General features: G+C 42.6%; 1 long non-coding RNA gene across 1 annotated transcript in view; it reads left to right on the forward strand.

Moving 5' to 3' along the window:
* LOC132812040 (uncharacterized) overlaps positions 1–11125 on the forward strand; it is a 30760-nt gene extending 19635 nt beyond the window's left edge. The window contains exon 2 of the long non-coding RNA XR_009643453.1: positions 10715–11125. This is a non-coding gene — a long non-coding RNA (uncharacterized LOC132812040). The remainder of the gene's footprint in view (positions 1–10714) is intronic.
* Positions 11126–16800: the final 5675 nt, after the last annotated feature.

The raw sequence follows: 16800 nt of genomic DNA on the forward strand, positions 1-16800 counted from the left end.
ATAAACATTTCAATGGTCTCTGAAACGGCCAATCAAGGCACTCACTTGTATCAAACTACTCCGAGGACTGAAAGGATGAAACCGGACAAAACTTCCGGCCTCAGCATCAGTGTCGGAAAAGGGAATGGGAACACATTTGCAGCACCAATTCTTAACTACGCCATTAACCTGTCCAGCCACATTCTGGGATGTGTGGAGAAGCACACTCTGAGGTTCCCAGTGTGCTGCCATTCATTGAGTCCTCCCCTGCCTGCTTCCTTCTCCCAAAGTGTATCACCTCATATTTATCAGGGTTACATTCAATCTGCCATTGATCTGCCCATCTCACAATTCCATTTGCATCTTCCTGTAACTTAAGGTCTTCCTCCTCACTGCTAACCACTCAACCATTCGTTATGTCAAACATACACTTACTTGGTACACCAGGGGACACTGGTCTCCAGTCACACAAACAGCCTTCTCCCACCACCCTCTCTCTCCTGCCACTAAGACAGTCTTCGTTGTAACTTGTCAAGTTTTGCTTCATATTGTGAGATTTTACTTTATTTCTCGGTGTCCCAGGTGGAAATTTGTCAAAGACCTTCCTACAAAACTAACCAATCGACCTCCTCAAACTAATTCAAACAAACCCATTAGATGTCACTTCCTTCTGATAAAGTCATGATGATTATCCCTGATCAAACCTTGCGACTCTGATTGGAGTTCGATTTTTTCCTTCCCTTTTTTCTCCAGTAGTTTCCTTAATAGTGATCTAATACTCGCTCGTCTATAGTTCCCTGGTCTACCTCTCCCATCCTTACTGTGAAGTGGAATCGTATTAGCAGTTCTCCAGTTCTCTGGCACATCCCCTATGGTCAGATTCTAATTAAAATATTCAGTCCGCAATGCAATCAACATGTGTATTGCTGCTTCCTCTGAAATACATGTATGAAGTACATCTAATCTGTCAGATTTATAAATACTCAATCCAGCTTTCTTTTCAAAGATGACCCCAACACTGATAAGAATGATCTCAGATTTTACTTACACAAGTCCCATGGTCACTTGGTATTTCTGAAAGAATTTCTGGACATTCTTCCATGAAGGTAGACACCAAAGAAACTGTTTCCTTTCCCTGCAATTTCTCTGTGCTCTGCAATAACTTATCCTGAACACACACCAACTGCACCACATTTGCTCTTATTTTTAATTTTTTTCATACATTGATAGATGCTTTTTAGCAGTTTTTATGTTTTCTTTCATTTGCACGCTTTTTCTCTTTTTGATTTTCTTCTCAGTTTCTTGGTCATCCTTTGCTGGGTCCTACATTTCTCTGAATCCACTGGCTTACTGCAACACTTGGCATTTTTCTAAGCTGCCTCCTTTCATCTAATAGGTAGATGAAGGTGGGGTTGAAAGTGATAGTTGGAGAGGAGGGTGGACCAGATTGATAGGAAGGAAGGTGGATACATCAAAACATTCAAAAGGGCGGCGCTGACTTGGAAGGTTGGAGTGGGATTAGGGGAAATGGGGAAATCCACTATGATCCCCTGTAGTTGGATGGTCCCAAGGCAGAAGAGGAGGCTTTCTTCCTCCAGGCTTCTGGTGGCTCGGATTTGGCGATGGAGCAGGCCCAGGACCCTCATGTCCTTGGCAGAGTGGGAAGGGGAGTTAAAGTGCACAGCCACAAGGCGATGGAGTTGTTCAATGTGGCTGTCCCAGAGATGTTCTCTGAAATGATCCACAAGTTGACCTACTGCCTCGCCAATGTAGAGAAGACCACATTGGGTTTAATGGATGCAGTAGATGAGGCGTTTTGTCTCCCTTTATCATCTTTCACTTTCAATCCCACCTTCATCTACCTATCGCAATCCCAGCTACCTCCCCCCTGTCACACCCCCTTCCCATTTATGTCTCAGCCCCCTTGGCCCATAAGCTTCATTCCTGATGAAGGGCTTATGCCCGAAACATCGATTTATCTGCTCTTAGTATGCTGCCTGGCTGTGCTTTTCCATCACCACACTCTTCGCCTCTGATCTCCAGCATCTGTAGTCCCCATTTTCTCCTCACACCTTGATGGCTTGCATGACTCAGATTTGTAACGGTTACTTCAAATACAACAAAAACTGTCGTGTACTCAAACAGCATAAAAGAAAACCAATACATTGTGGTCACTGTTCCCAAAATGTCCTTTCCGGCAAAATTTTCAATTAGCTCTTCTGATCACTCAACACCAATTCCTAAATAACCTGATCTCGAGCTCAGTGATCAACATAATGTTCATGTAAACCATCTCACACGTGGTCATGAAATCCATTTTTCCCAGCATTAGCATTCAATTGGGTTAACACAGTTTAGACATAATTTAAACATATATCATTACTGCAGTACCCACAAATGTGCATATCTCATTTCCTGTTTTATAACATGTCCAGCATTTGTATTGCAGCTTTCACTTTGATAATAGACAATAGACAATAGACAATAGGTGCAGGAGTAGGCCATTCAGCCCTTCGAGACTGCACCACCATTCAATATGATCATGGCTGATCATCCTTAATCAGTATCCGCTCCCTGCCTTATCTCCATAACCCTTGATTCCACTATCTTTGAGAGCTCTATCCAACTCTTTCTTAAATGAATCCAGAGACTGGGCCTCCACTGTCCTCTGGGGCAGAACATTCCACACAGACACCACTCTCTGGGTGAAGACGTTTCTCCTCATCGCTGTCCTAAATGGTCTACCCCGTATTTTTAAGCTGTGTCCTCTGGTTCAGCACTCACCCATCAGCGGAAACATGTTTCCTGCTGCCAGAGTGTCCAATCCTTTCATAATCTTATACGTCTCAATCATATCCCCTCTCAGTCTTCTAAACTCAAGGGTATACAAGCCCAGTCGATTCAGGCTTTCAGTGTAAGGTAATCCCGCCATTCCAGGAATTGACCTCGTGAACCAACGCTGCACTCCCTCAATAGCCAGAATGTCCTTCCTCAAATTTGGCGACCAGAACTGCACACAGTATTCCAGGTGTGGTCTCACCAGGGCCCTGTACAGCTGCAGAAGCACCTCTTTGCTTCTATACTCAATTCCTCTTGTTATGAAGGCCAGCATGCTATTAGCCTTCTTCACTACCTGTTGTACCTGCATGCTTGCCTTCATTGACTGGTGTACAAGAACACCCAGATATCTCTGTACTGCCCCTTTACCTAAATTAATCCATTGAGGTAGTCATCTGCCTTCCTGTTCTTGCCACCAAAGTGGATAACTATACATTTATCCACATTAAATTGCATCTGCCATGCATCTGCCTACTCACCTAACTTGTCCAGGTCACCCTGTAATCTCCTAACATCCTCATCACATTTCACCCTGCCACCCAGCTTTGTATCATCAGCAAATTTGCTAATGTTATTGCTGATACCATCTTCTATATCATTAACATATATAACTCCCATCAATGTTTGCTCCTCCTTGCTGTTTTTCCGCTCCACCTTACTAGATTCTGTGGAATCTGAGCGATGTGGGCTCTGGGGAGATTAATGGTAGGAATCATCTCGCCACATTATTTCTGATCTTCGCAAACTTTCATTTCTCCAGATCTCCCGTTATGATGATGGAGTAGAGAAGGACAATGATCTTCCAACAATGCTCTGTATTCTCCCAGAGAGCTGAGACTGCTCTAACCTGGGTGGGAACATTACAGCAGGCTGGTAAAGTGTTGCTGCTGCTGTACAGAGAGATCACATCTGGAGTAGTGTGTACAGATTTAGCCTCTTCTATGAAGAAAGGATGTTGTTATATTGGAAGCAGTTCAGAGATGGTTCCCTCAACTGATTCCTGCAATGAAGGTGCTAGATTATAACGAAAAGATGATCAGGTTGACCCAGTAGTCATTGGAGTTTACAAAAAATAAAGAAGATCTTATTTGAACATAGATGACAGAAGGAGTTAACAATTGAAGTGAATTACACAGATAGTAGAGGAATCCATTCCGTTCTCCAGCCTGTTACACAGGAACAACAGGAGGATATTCAGGACTTCGACCCTGTTACACCAAAACAGGATGAGACCATTCAGTCCCTGGAGCCTGACATACATTTACAGAAGGAGGCCAATCAGCCCCTCGAGCCTATAACAGTAGGCCATGCTGCACCAGTATCCTGTTAAACAGCAACAGGATCAGTCCATTCAGTCTCCTCAAGTCTGTAACACAGGAACTGGAAGAGGTCACAAAGTGACTGGAGATTGTTACACTAGGATAACAGGAGGCCATTCAGACCCACCGAGCCTATTGCAAGGGAATTGGATAATGATAAAAATTATCTGAAACTTCTTTCATGAGAAATGAAGAGGTAATTTAGACACGTGTCTTTTGTATGTGAACAAGAGAAGAACAATCACTCCCTTGGTCCCATCTCCGGGATACATGAGGAGACCGTTCAGTCTTTCCACCTATTATAGAGAAGACCCATCAACCCATCAAAATGTTACCCAGCAACGGGAAGATTCCATAATCTCCCAATCCTCTAAAGCATCAACGGGAGGAGGTCATTCTGGCCTTGGAGACGACAACGTGGGAACACCAGAAAGACATCAGCTCATCGATTTTGATGATGAGTCCATTCAGTGACACATGGCTCTGACACAGCTATTGGAGCACATCTCTTAAAGTCTTGTTCCCATTAAACAGGAATTCAAAGCAAATGTAAAGGTTTTCGAAAATGAAGAACTTATAATAATGGTATACATTAGGTACTAAAGTGTGACAATAAACTATTATAATTTAAGGCAAATTCTTAGAGTCCATTGTTCAGGACATTTGCAAAGTTAAACCACAATCCATCAGAGTCAACATGGCTAAACGAAGGCTAAACTGTGTTTGAATTGTTTGCTTGAGTTATGTGAAGATGTCACAAACAAGGTGGGTCGTGGGAATCCTGGAGATGGAGCATATCTGGTCTTCCTGAATGCATCAGATATGTCATTTCTCCAAAGAGTAAGTGGTAAGATCAGACAACATGGGTTTAGGAGTAATCTATTAGCTTGGATGGAGGAATGGTTAACAAACAAAATGGAGTCAGATGGAATAAATGTGTCATTTTCTTTTGGCAAATGCAGTTTGTGGGGTGCCATTGATTTCAGGACTCATGCCTCAACCTTTTGCAATCGATGGTATTACTGCACTCGGTTGGAGGGATAGAAAATACAATGTCACATTTTCAGATGACACTAACATTGGTGGGAAATTACTTCGGAATGATGATGCAAGAGATTTAAAACTATATGGATATGTTTGGTGAATTTGCCAACATTAGGCAAGGAAAATTAAAGTGAATAAATATGGGGCTATTCAAGTTGGCCAGTATAATAGAAAGACAAATTATTATCTAAATGGAGAGAAAGTTCAAAGTGCTTAGGTGCAGAGGGATCTGGGTGTCTGCTTGCATATCACAGAAAACCTGCCTGCAGATACTGCAACTAATGAGAAATGTAAGTATAATTTCAGTGTTTATTTATAAAAGGATAGAGTAGAAAGGGAGGGAGTGTTGGTGTAGCTATGCAAGGCATTAGTGAGGCTGCAATTGGAGTGCAGTTTGGGTGTCCTGAAGAATGTGGTATTTCCATTGGAGGCAATTCAGAAAAGCTTCATTAGATTGATTCCATATTTGAAGTGTTTGTCTAATGAAGAGAAATTGAGCAGTTTAGGCCTATACTCTCCAGTTTATAAGAATGAAAGGAGATCTCACTGAGGTCTGTAAAATGCTAAAAGTAATTGAATGTGTAGAAATGGAGTGGATTTTGTTTTCATGTGGCGCAATCTACAACAAGAGACTAGAGTTTTAGGATGGAGAGATGGCAGGCAAGTGGAACAGAGGCCGCGTTGACATCAGCCTCATCGAGAGGTTGGATTCCTCACAGATGCTCCTTGTTCTTTTTCAACCCTTCGACTGTGTTGGACAGGAATGGGGGAATACTGGGTATCATACAGGAAGCAGGGACTCAGGATAAATCAGTCTCAATCAATTAGACAGAACGTAACCAGTAGGGTCACAGAGTAACCAGTACTTGGTTCTCAACTATTTACAGTCTATATTAATGATCAGGAGGATGGAACAGATATACAGATGCTGAGTTTAGTGATGTCGCTGTGGTAAGCAAGAGATTAAATTACCAAGAGAAGGTGGGGAGTCTGCAAATAGATTCAGAGAGGTAAAGGCAATAGATAATAGTTTGGCAGGTGGAATTTAACATGATATAACCTGTCATTTCATTTACAGGAATAATGGAAAGCAATATGTTACTGAAATGGAGAGTGATTACAGGACTTAATGATACTGTGTACTGGGGGGTTCACTCAGACCCGTTCAGACATGGGAGGGTTTGCTCCATCCCTGATCATCTGCTCCTTGACGCTTCAAGTGTCCCTCTTGCTCTCCGTACACATGGAATCCTTTAATATGGTTGATAGGTGGTGGGGATGGTGTTTTGAAACGTGCATCAAGGGGACGACCTTTATCCAAGATATATTCATTTCTTTCTACGTGGAGACCCGATGACGATGGGAATGGCTGACTGCCTCTGAATGAAGAGGCCATGACTGCTGCCAGGACAGTGAGTATTCACCAACATGATGTACTGTGCATGGGTACACTGTAACATTAATAGGGAGAGAGCTCCTTCAGTTCCTCTAACTCTCCCCATTGACATGGGTACTCTGCAGATGCCATGTACGCCATCGGGAATCCCACTATACCACTGGATACACCCGGAAGCTCCCTGCTGTGGGAGAAACAATGTATTTACCTCATCCACCATATACATCCTCCATCACCGAATGGTGACATTGATGTAGAGATATTGGGAAATGACGGATATGTCACCTAGTTCTGCCTGGAAAGTTGTGGATCATAGAAGGTGAATGAAACTGTGACCCTAACAGCCCCTGGCAGCACCGTCCTCCCCCTGGTGTGATGCGGCAGGACGTGTTGAAGGAGATGACACCGCTTTGTGCCCAGCTCCTTGTTCAGTCAGGGTCCCCTCACTATCTGCTCCTGGGTTAAGTGTAGCTTGGGAAGTTGTTCCTGGAATACTTGGGAAGGTTACAGCAGATCCTTTTCCCCACACACACTCATTCCGCAGTTTCAGAGCTTCCCCTCTCTGCAGCCTCTGCTTCATGTATTGTTTATGTTGCAGGCTCAGATGCTGTAAATACAGTCCCCATGCTCCATCCAGAGTTGAGTCACCAAATCCTCAGGTCTCCCTGAATGTCTGAGGCAGCTTACAGCACAACTTCCAGCAAACAATCCCCAGCCACTCCACTAAATGTTTAATAACAGGAGTCAGTCAGAAAACCCTTGGCTACAAGTGTTGTGGACCAGACCAGATCCCCACAAAATATTTTAAGAAGGCCGCTTAGACCCAAACCTTTCCTTATTTTGAATATAGATGTGAAGCGTGCTTTCTAGATATATTGTGACTGGTCAAACCACTCGACATTCAGCAAAATATAACCTATTCAAATACTTTAGTTAAAATACACTCAAAGAAAAGAAAAATTTGGGATGGCTTATATGTTGGAACACTTACACAAACAATAGATACCGTACCATCTTGGTTTACACCGCTTGGCACAAAGATATATTCAAATGTATTCAGATACTTACAGCAGTTTTCCAATCCAGGAGGAAACAACATCAACAGAGATCTCAGAGAGAAAAGCAGCTGGGGATCATGTATTGAAACTTCCAACTCTTCTGGGATCCCCAGCAGCTTCTTAATGCTGCAGCTAAAAACAAAACGAGGAAACCAGGTCTGGGAGAGTTGGCCACTGCCCTTCCATTGTTACCAACGTTTTAATGAAACCTAAAGGCTTTCTCAGTTAGTTACTTAACCTGCTTTCAGACAGCAGTTCCGCACTCTGTCTTTAAAACCTCTCTTCAAAAAAATAACCCAAGAGAAAGTCACCTTTTTACAGTGATAGTATACTCACAACTCCACCATCAATAAAATGATCCATCAATATACAAAATGGATTAATTTTAGACCTCCTAACCTTCCTCTATTAGCAGACTGAAATGCATATATATTGCGTTGACTCTGAGCATACAAATGTTCACAACTAGATTCGATTCCAGTCATTTTACTCCTGCCACAGAGTGCCTTTGTCTTTCTTCATCCAAGTCTCCACAATGCGTCAAAATGTAGGTTTCCTCACCCTGTCAACTGTATAATTTCACATTGAATGGCAGCAATAATAAGCTCAATCGAAACAGACTGGTATTATTCTCCTCAAACCTCTCCAAAAACTTTAAGGGATCACGATCAGTGATAAAAAAAAATTGTCTCAGGTATGTTATTCACAATTTAAATGCTGAAATGTTGTAACGCCAACGTCAAGCTCAAGGCCTCCTTCCCCATTGTGGAATAAACCTGTTGATGTTTCCACTGGACGCTTCAACCACACGTTACAGAATGGAGCACTTCTCATCTCTCCAATAGTCCCTCTGAATGACATAGCTCCTCATATTTCAGCATTAAAGAACTACATGCTTCTGTGCCTCTCAATGCTGTAACCTCTTTCCCGGCTTCTCCTGGCCTATGCCAATAAACCTTACTCTCACAGGGATATGTTTTAAGAAGATCTTGCACATTCTTCTCAATCCCTCATGGAAACCAAACTTTGATTTCTGAACTAAATCATCATCAGCTGCCATTTCAGCTTCTAATCTTGGCATTGTAACTCTCTGCTCTTCCCCACGAGTTCTCACGGCTGCAGGAAGTGAATTGTTGAGCTTCTCCAAAATAAGAATCTCTCTAAGAGTGTCATTGGTTTGCTCAGTTTTTAATACCCTTACCCACCTTTCAAAATTATTTTTTTCGATTCTTTCAAAGTCAATGTGCATTTAACCAGGGACGCTATTTTAGATTCCTGAAACGCTGTCTGTTGCCTTCTGGCACGAGCTCACATGCACTTCCGATGGCTTTCTACATCTCCTCATACTCCTCAGATACCTCCTCCGATAGGATGCAAATACCAGCAGCTTTGTTTGGATCAACTAATTCCACATGGTCACTGGGCACTGCATTTGTTTAGCCACTTTCTCAAATGAAATTAAAAAGGCTTCCCCGTCCTTCTCATCAAATTTAGATAATGCCTGAATGTATCTAAACAGATCCCCATCAGACCTTTGGCTATTATAGGGTTGCTCATCCTCACTAACCTCCTCATCCAGCCTTCAGTCTACCTTCATCACCGCCTTCCATGTCCACTTTCCTCTCTAATTGCTAACTTTTGAAGTTGAAACTCTCTGCTTTTCTTCTCTTTTTCTCTTTCTCTTCTTAATGTCCTTTTCTTTTATTTCTACTTTTCATCATAATTCAAACTGTTTCAGTTCTTTCTCATGTTCACTCGAGCCAAAGAGTCTGATGACAGATCCTCCAAATGTAATTGCTGAGCTATAGCTGTAATTATCTCTCATTTTCTCACAGCCAAACACAACCCCAACTCCAGCTTGTCTGTCAATTCCTAAAGCTTGGCCTTCATTACCTTTTGTAAAACTTTACTTCTTCCACACCCTGAAAACTCTTAGTGACTGAAAGAATCTTAATACACAAAACACTGTTTAAACTAACCGAATTCAACATCTGGAACAAAAGACACTGACAGCTACCATACACGACCTTTGAATCCAATAGCCTCCTGGTGCGTACTGTCCAGTGTCTGCATGAGCTTATTCGGGATGCTCTGGTTTCCCCCTACAACCCAAAGATGTGCATGCCAGGTGAATTGGCCATGCTTAGTTGTTCATAGTTTTCAGGGATGTGTGGGTTAGGTGCCTTAGTCGAAGTAAATGTGTCATAATAGGTAGAGGAATGGGCCTGGGTAGGTTACTCCTCGGAGGGTCGGGTGTAGATGTGTTGGGTCAAATAACCTGTTTGCATGCTGTAGGGATTGTAATTCTAAACCCAATTACCGATTTAGAACCAGACAAGCTATAGACCAACCAGACTGTCTCAAACTATTTTAAGAAGGTAGCTTGGATGCCAACTTTTCCTTCATAACAAGATAGATGGGAATTGGATGTCCCAGATGTGTTTCCGCTCATCAAACCACTCACCATTATGCAAAACACACTATATTTAAACACTTTAATGAAAATCCATACAAAATGAAGAGGAATTTAGAATAACTTAGCAATTGGAAACCTTAACTGAATGATGGACACAGACCCTGCTACAAATGAACTGTTCTAATATACTAACATCACCTTAACACACCCTATGAGCATACAGTTATGAGCATACAGTTCTCCAGTCCAGGAGGAAACAGCATCAAGTGAGGTTTCAGAGAGAATAGCAGCTAGGGATAATTTATGAAAACTTCCAACCCTTCTGGTACCCAAGCACCTGGTAACTGTTACATCTGCAAGGAAAAGAAAACTATTTCTTGCATACAGTTCTCCAGTACAGGAGGAAACAGTATCAAGTGAGGTTTCAGAGAGAATAGCAGCTAGGGATAATTTATTAAAACTTCCAACCCTTCTGGGACCCAAGCACCTGGTAACTGTTACAACTGCAAGGAAAATAAAACTATAAAGCCTGGTCTGTGCCAGCTGGCCATTGTTACTACTTTGGCCTTTAAGACCTCTTACTAAAAAAAGGAAAAAATAACCTTTTCTTTAAAAAAAGTGACAGCATTGCTACATAATTTAAATGACTGTTCCTTTATTCAAGGGGCTTCCTCGTGTTACTGACAGCAAGATCACCTGAGAGGGACAAACACAGGCACAGACCAAGTTACAAGGATGTGTCTCATAACTTCGGAAACACACCTGTCCATGGACCATCACATGGAACACACTGGGAAGTGAACAACAGCCTGACACACACCATTTCACTGTTTCTGAGCGACACAATGCCAGCAATCGATATACTACAGAGCCAAAACCCGAGGCCAGGGAAAGATACAGAGGGACAGAGAGTCTCACATTAAAGACAGAAACAGACAGTTAATTAATTGAAAAGATGTTGTGAAAATATGGGGAAAAAGACATGGCCGTGGGACTAACTCGAGCAGTGAGATCTTCGAAAGCAAAATTACAAGAATGAGAACATTGAATAAAGGCATTGTCAGATCAACGGAAATAGTTTGTTACAACAAATTCTGAATCTGCTTCACAGAACACCACAAGCAACATAAACTGGGACAAGATGACAGCCCCGTATGGAGGGCTGTGCAGACCATGCTAGTGTGTTGCTCAGTAAACTGCACTATCTGCACAGCATGGAGAGTATTGCAAACTTTACGATCATATGCTAACTATACTCGCAACAGATTACTGCCTACAATGGGAAGGTTTGCTGCTTGCTCCATCCCAGGGAACATCCTGGTGAATCTCCTTTGCACCTCCTCCAGTGCAGGCAAATACGTCCTATAATGTGATTCCCAGAACTACACACAGAATTCCATCTTGGCATCACAAAGTTCCGCATAGCTCTTATAATCTGTGCCTCAGTGAATCAAGGTTATGTTTACAGTCCCCTATGCTTTCCCAAGTTGTGTATTAACCTGGCAATCACATTCAGGGATGTGTGGAGAAGCACCCTCTAACCTTCCTAGTGTGCTGCCATTCATTGAGCCCTCCCCTGTCTGGTTCATTCTTCCAAAGTGCATCACTTCATATTTATCAGGGTTGCATTCCATCTGCCATTGATCTTCCCAGCTAACCATTCCATCTGTATCTTCCCGAAACTTAAGGCCTTCCTCCTCACTGCCAACCAACCGGCCAATCTGTGTATCAAACACAAAGTTACTTATCACCCTCCCCACCCCTCACCCATATTCACAGCTACATCATTTATGAATACCGTAAACATTAAAGTTGAAAATCATACAACATCAGCTTACAGTCCAACAGGTCTATTCGGAGGCACTGACTTTCGAAACGCTACCTCTTGTGATTGTGCGCTTTGATGAAGAAGCAACACTTCGAAAGGTAGTGCCGCCGAATAAACCTGTTAGACTGTAATGTGGTGTTATGCAATTTTTAACTTTGTCCACCCGGTCCAACACCAGCACCTCCGAATCACAAATAATAAGGGACACAGCACTGATCCCTGTGGTATACCATTGGACACTGGTCTCCAGTCACACAAGCAGCCATCTACCACCAGCTTCTGTGTCCTACCACTAAACGTCATTTGGATGCAACTTGGCAAGTCACGAATGAGTCCTACCTGTTCCCTGGTTATTCTGCTCCGCTGGACACACATGTAAAATATCTGGGAATTCTCCCTAATCTTGCCCTGCCAGCAGGTTTCCATGCCCTTGTGTTAGATAGTCCCCTAAGAATGCAGACTTTCCTCATTATTGCAGATTTAAATGGTCTTTCCTTTATCCTGCCATTATTTGCCTTGAATGTGGATTAGACAGGCGGAGAAATATTCTGTTAATTTCCAACTTGTCACATGTTTTGTGAATGTTATAAATTTCACAGTGACCCATCTCTCATTCTTTGAAACTCAAGAGAACACAGGCCGAGATTCCTCATCACACAATCTCGCCAAATGAGGGATTAATCTGGAGGATGTCCTTTGAACTTCCTCTGTCGTCAGTATATTCTTTCTCAGATTCGGTCACCAAAAATGTACTCAATGTTCCAGGTACAGTACTCACCAACACGCTGTTAAACTGCTTCAACATGTCTTTACATCTATATTCTGACTCCCTCAAAGCAAGGCAATCCAAACTTTAACTTACCACTTGCATATATCCCTCCAAATACCCTTTACATTCATTGCATTTATGAACTCATTGTGTGAGTTCTTATAGAAAGCCTTCTGACAATCTAAAATATGCAAATTGTACTGGTTCCCCATTATCTAAGCTGTAAGAATCAACTTCAAACAATTCCAAAGCCTGTCAAGTATGATTTGCCTTTCAGAAATGCATACTGATTCTCTCCAATGTTGCTGTTAATTATTAAATAACGAAAATCACATCCTATATAATATATTCCAACAGTTTCCCCACAGATGTCACGTTAATTGGTCTGCAGTTCTCCACACTATCTCTTCTTCCCTTTGTAGATGCTTGTATCCCTATTGTTCATCTATAGTGCTTGGATCACGTTTACTAATGTCCATTTACCTACAAGAGCTTCCAGACTGTGCAGAATGCACTGGAAAATAGACTACAGTCATCGACATTGCAATTAATACTTCTATTCGTGGTTTATTTCTGAAGATTTTGGTATGAAGGAGATCTGGTTTGTCAAGGTTACCAATGCTCAATCCAGCTGCATGTTCACGTAAAGCCTTGGTACTGATATAAATTGACTTTATGTCTTTCGATCCACCTGTCCTACATGATGATGTCGTATTTCTGGATGATTTTCTGGATCTTCCTCCATGAAAACAGATGAAAAGTAACTGGTTATTTACTTGGCTATTTCCCAGTTATCCACAATAAACTCATCTCTCCTGATTGCAGATTTCCACATTTGACTATGCTTTTTTTTTCCTTTGAAATGTAAATCATAGATTTATGCAGTCTTTGTGTTCCTGGTCGTTTGCATGCATGTTCGCTTTTTGATTTCCTTATCAGTTTCATGGCCTTCCTTTTCTGGATCGTCAATTTCTGAGAATTCTCAGGATTCCACAATGTCTGGAATTCTTCTGAAGTCACTTACTGTGATTAATATAATCTTTAATTTATTATGCAAATCATTGCTAACTCACATTCTCACTCTTGGGTGTTTTACCTGAAATAAATAGGCATATTTTTCAGACTTTGTAGTATCTCTATAAATCTCATGGTCCTGACCAGATATGATTAGATTAGATTTACAGTGTGGAAACAGGCCCTTCGGCCCAACAAGTCCACACTGACCCGCCGAAGCGCAACCCACCCATACCCCTACATTTACCCCTTACCTAACACTACGGGCAATTTAGCTTGGCCAATTCACCTGACCCGCACATCTTTGGACTGTGGGAGGAAACCGGAGCACCCGGAGGAAACCCATGCAGACACGGGGAGAACGTGCAAACTCCACACAGTCAGTCGCCTGAGTCGGGAATTGAACCCGGGTCTACAGGCACTGTGAGGCAGCAGTGCTAACCACTGTGCCACCGTGCCGCCCATATATTCAGGAACACTGCAGGAGGACAGAAAAGAAATAACGGGCGCCCTGGTTGGTACTTTTGCATCATTGGTAGCCAACAGGTGAGGTCCTGGAGGGGAGTGAATGCTGTGCTCTTATTCAAGAAGGGCTACAAAGAAAAACCGTGGAACTATAGACCAGTGAACCTAAAATCTGTAGCAGGTAAGTTACTTGAGAAGATTCTGCGAGGGTCGATGTACATGCATTTGGAAATACAGGGCTTTGTGAGTGGAGGATCATGGCACACAAATTTGTTAGAGTGCTTTGATGAAGTAACCAGTAACTTTGAAAAGGGCATGGTTGTATATATAGTCTATATGGATTTCAGTAAGGCCTTCAATAAGGTTCCACATGGTACGCTGCTCTGGAAGGTTAGATCAGATGGAATTGAGGGGGAGCTGGAAAATTAGGTCCAAAACTGGCTTGATGATAAGAAGAAGAGGGTAATCGTGGAAGGATGCTTGTCAGACCGGAGGCCTTGAAATTCAGTTGCTCGGTTTTCTGTAAGTGGAGTCCTAGGTAGACAAAGCAGTGAAAAAGACATTTGGCTCACTGTTCTCCATCAGTTAAAGCATTGAGTATCGGAATTAGGGAGTCATGTTGCAGTTGTACAAGATGTTGGCGAGTCCATACTTGTAGCGTCATGTTCAGTTTTGTTCACTTTGCTCGAGGAAGGATGTTATTTAACTGGAAAGAGTGCAGAAGAAATTTACAAAGATGTTATAGGAGTTTGTACTTTAGCATGTATGAGGCTGAGGGGTATCTGATGGTAATGTATAAGATCATGGGAGGCATGGATAGAGTCGAAGCACTCAGTTTATTTTTTCGCCAGGATTGGGTAATCACGGACTAGAGGGCATCAAGTTAAGGTCAGAGGGGAAAGAGTAAAAGGGAACCTGAGGGACAATTTCTTTTACACACAGGGTGGTATGCATATGGGATGAGCTACCAGCAGAAGCTCATTCACAAAATTTAAAATACATTTGGTCAAATACACAGATAGGAAAGGATTAGAAGGATACTGGGCAATGGCAGAGAAATGGGATTAGTGTGAATGGACGTTTTGTTCGGAATGAACCAGTTTGGGCCGAATGGCCTGTCTTCGTGCTGTAAATCACTATGAGTCTAACAACTATTGTTCTCCGACTGAAGGTTGTATTGTACTTTCCCAATTCACTGGAGCGAACTTGAGAGTCTAGCCTTGGGGCTTCCATGATGTTTAACCAGAATGATCAAAACTTCCATATTGTAGGCAAACACCATGTAAAATACAACATATTAATGTCATTATTCCTTCAAAGCTGCTTCTGAGCAAGGTTAGGATTAGTCCTTCCGACCACACAACACCAAATTCGAAATAATCTGCTCTCCAGTTTGGTTCAGAACACACTCTTCAACCTACCTGATATACACTTACGGAATATATTTTTCACAACATTAGCGGTCACTCTGTTAACTCAGTTTCGATGAAACTTGACACCATCCATTATTCCTGAAGAATCCACGAGTATTTGTTACTCATTCACAGGATGGGGGCTTCGTTGGATGACCAGCATTTACAAGCATGCCAGATGGCAGTTCATAGTCAACAGCGTTGCCTTGAATCTGGAGTGACATGCAGGCTAGACCAGGTAAGAATAGCCGTCTCCGTCCCGAAAGGACATCAGTGAACCAGATGACTTTTTCCAACAATCAACAATGGATTCCTGATCATCATAAACCCTCGATTCCAGATACTTATAGAACATAGAACATAGAAAAATACAGCACAGTACAGGCCTGTTGGCCCTGGATGTTGCGCTGATCCAAGCCCACCTAACCTACACTAGCCCACTATCCTCCATATGCCAATCCAATGCCCGTTTAAATGCCCATAAAGAGGGAGAGTCCACCACTGCTACTGGCAGGGCATGCTATGAACTCACGACTCGCTGAGTAAAGAATCTACCCCTAACATCTGTCCTACACCTACCACCCCTTAATTTAAAGCTATGCCCCCTCTAATAGGTGACTCCATATGTGGAAAAAGGTTCTCATGCTCAACCCTATCGAAACCCCTAATCATCTTGTACACCTCTGTCAAGTCACCCCTAAACCTTCTTTTCCCCAATGAAAACAGCCCCAAATGCCTCAGCCTTTCCTCATACGATCTTCCTACCATACCAGGCAAATCCTGGTAAATCTCCTCTGCACCCGTTCCAATGCCTCCACATCCTTCCTATAATATGGCGACCAAGACTGCACACAATACTCCAGATGAGGCCGCACCAGAGTCTTAAAGAACTGCAACATGACCTCAGGACTCCGGAACTCAATTCCTCTACCAATAAAAGCCAGTACGCTATATGCCTTCTTCACTGCACTATTTATCTGGGTTGCAATTTTCAGAGATCTGTATACATGGACACCAAGATCCCTCTGCTCATCCACACTACGAAGTATTCGACCATTAGCCCAGTACCCCATCTTGTTGTTACTCTTACCAAAGTGAATCACGTCACGCTTACCTACATTGAACTCCATTTGCCACCTTTCTGCCCAGCTCTGCAGCTTATCTATATCCCGCTGTAACCTGCCACATCCTTCCTCACTGTCAATAACTCCACCGACTTTCCTATCATCCGCAAATTTGCTCACCCAACCTTTTAGCCCCTC

Source organism: Hemiscyllium ocellatum, unplaced genomic scaffold (assembly GCF_020745735.1).
Source record: "Hemiscyllium ocellatum isolate sHemOce1 unplaced genomic scaffold, sHemOce1.pat.X.cur. scaffold_2527_pat_ctg1, whole genome shotgun sequence".
Classification (NCBI taxonomy): domain Eukaryota; kingdom Metazoa; phylum Chordata; class Chondrichthyes; order Orectolobiformes; family Hemiscylliidae; genus Hemiscyllium; species Hemiscyllium ocellatum.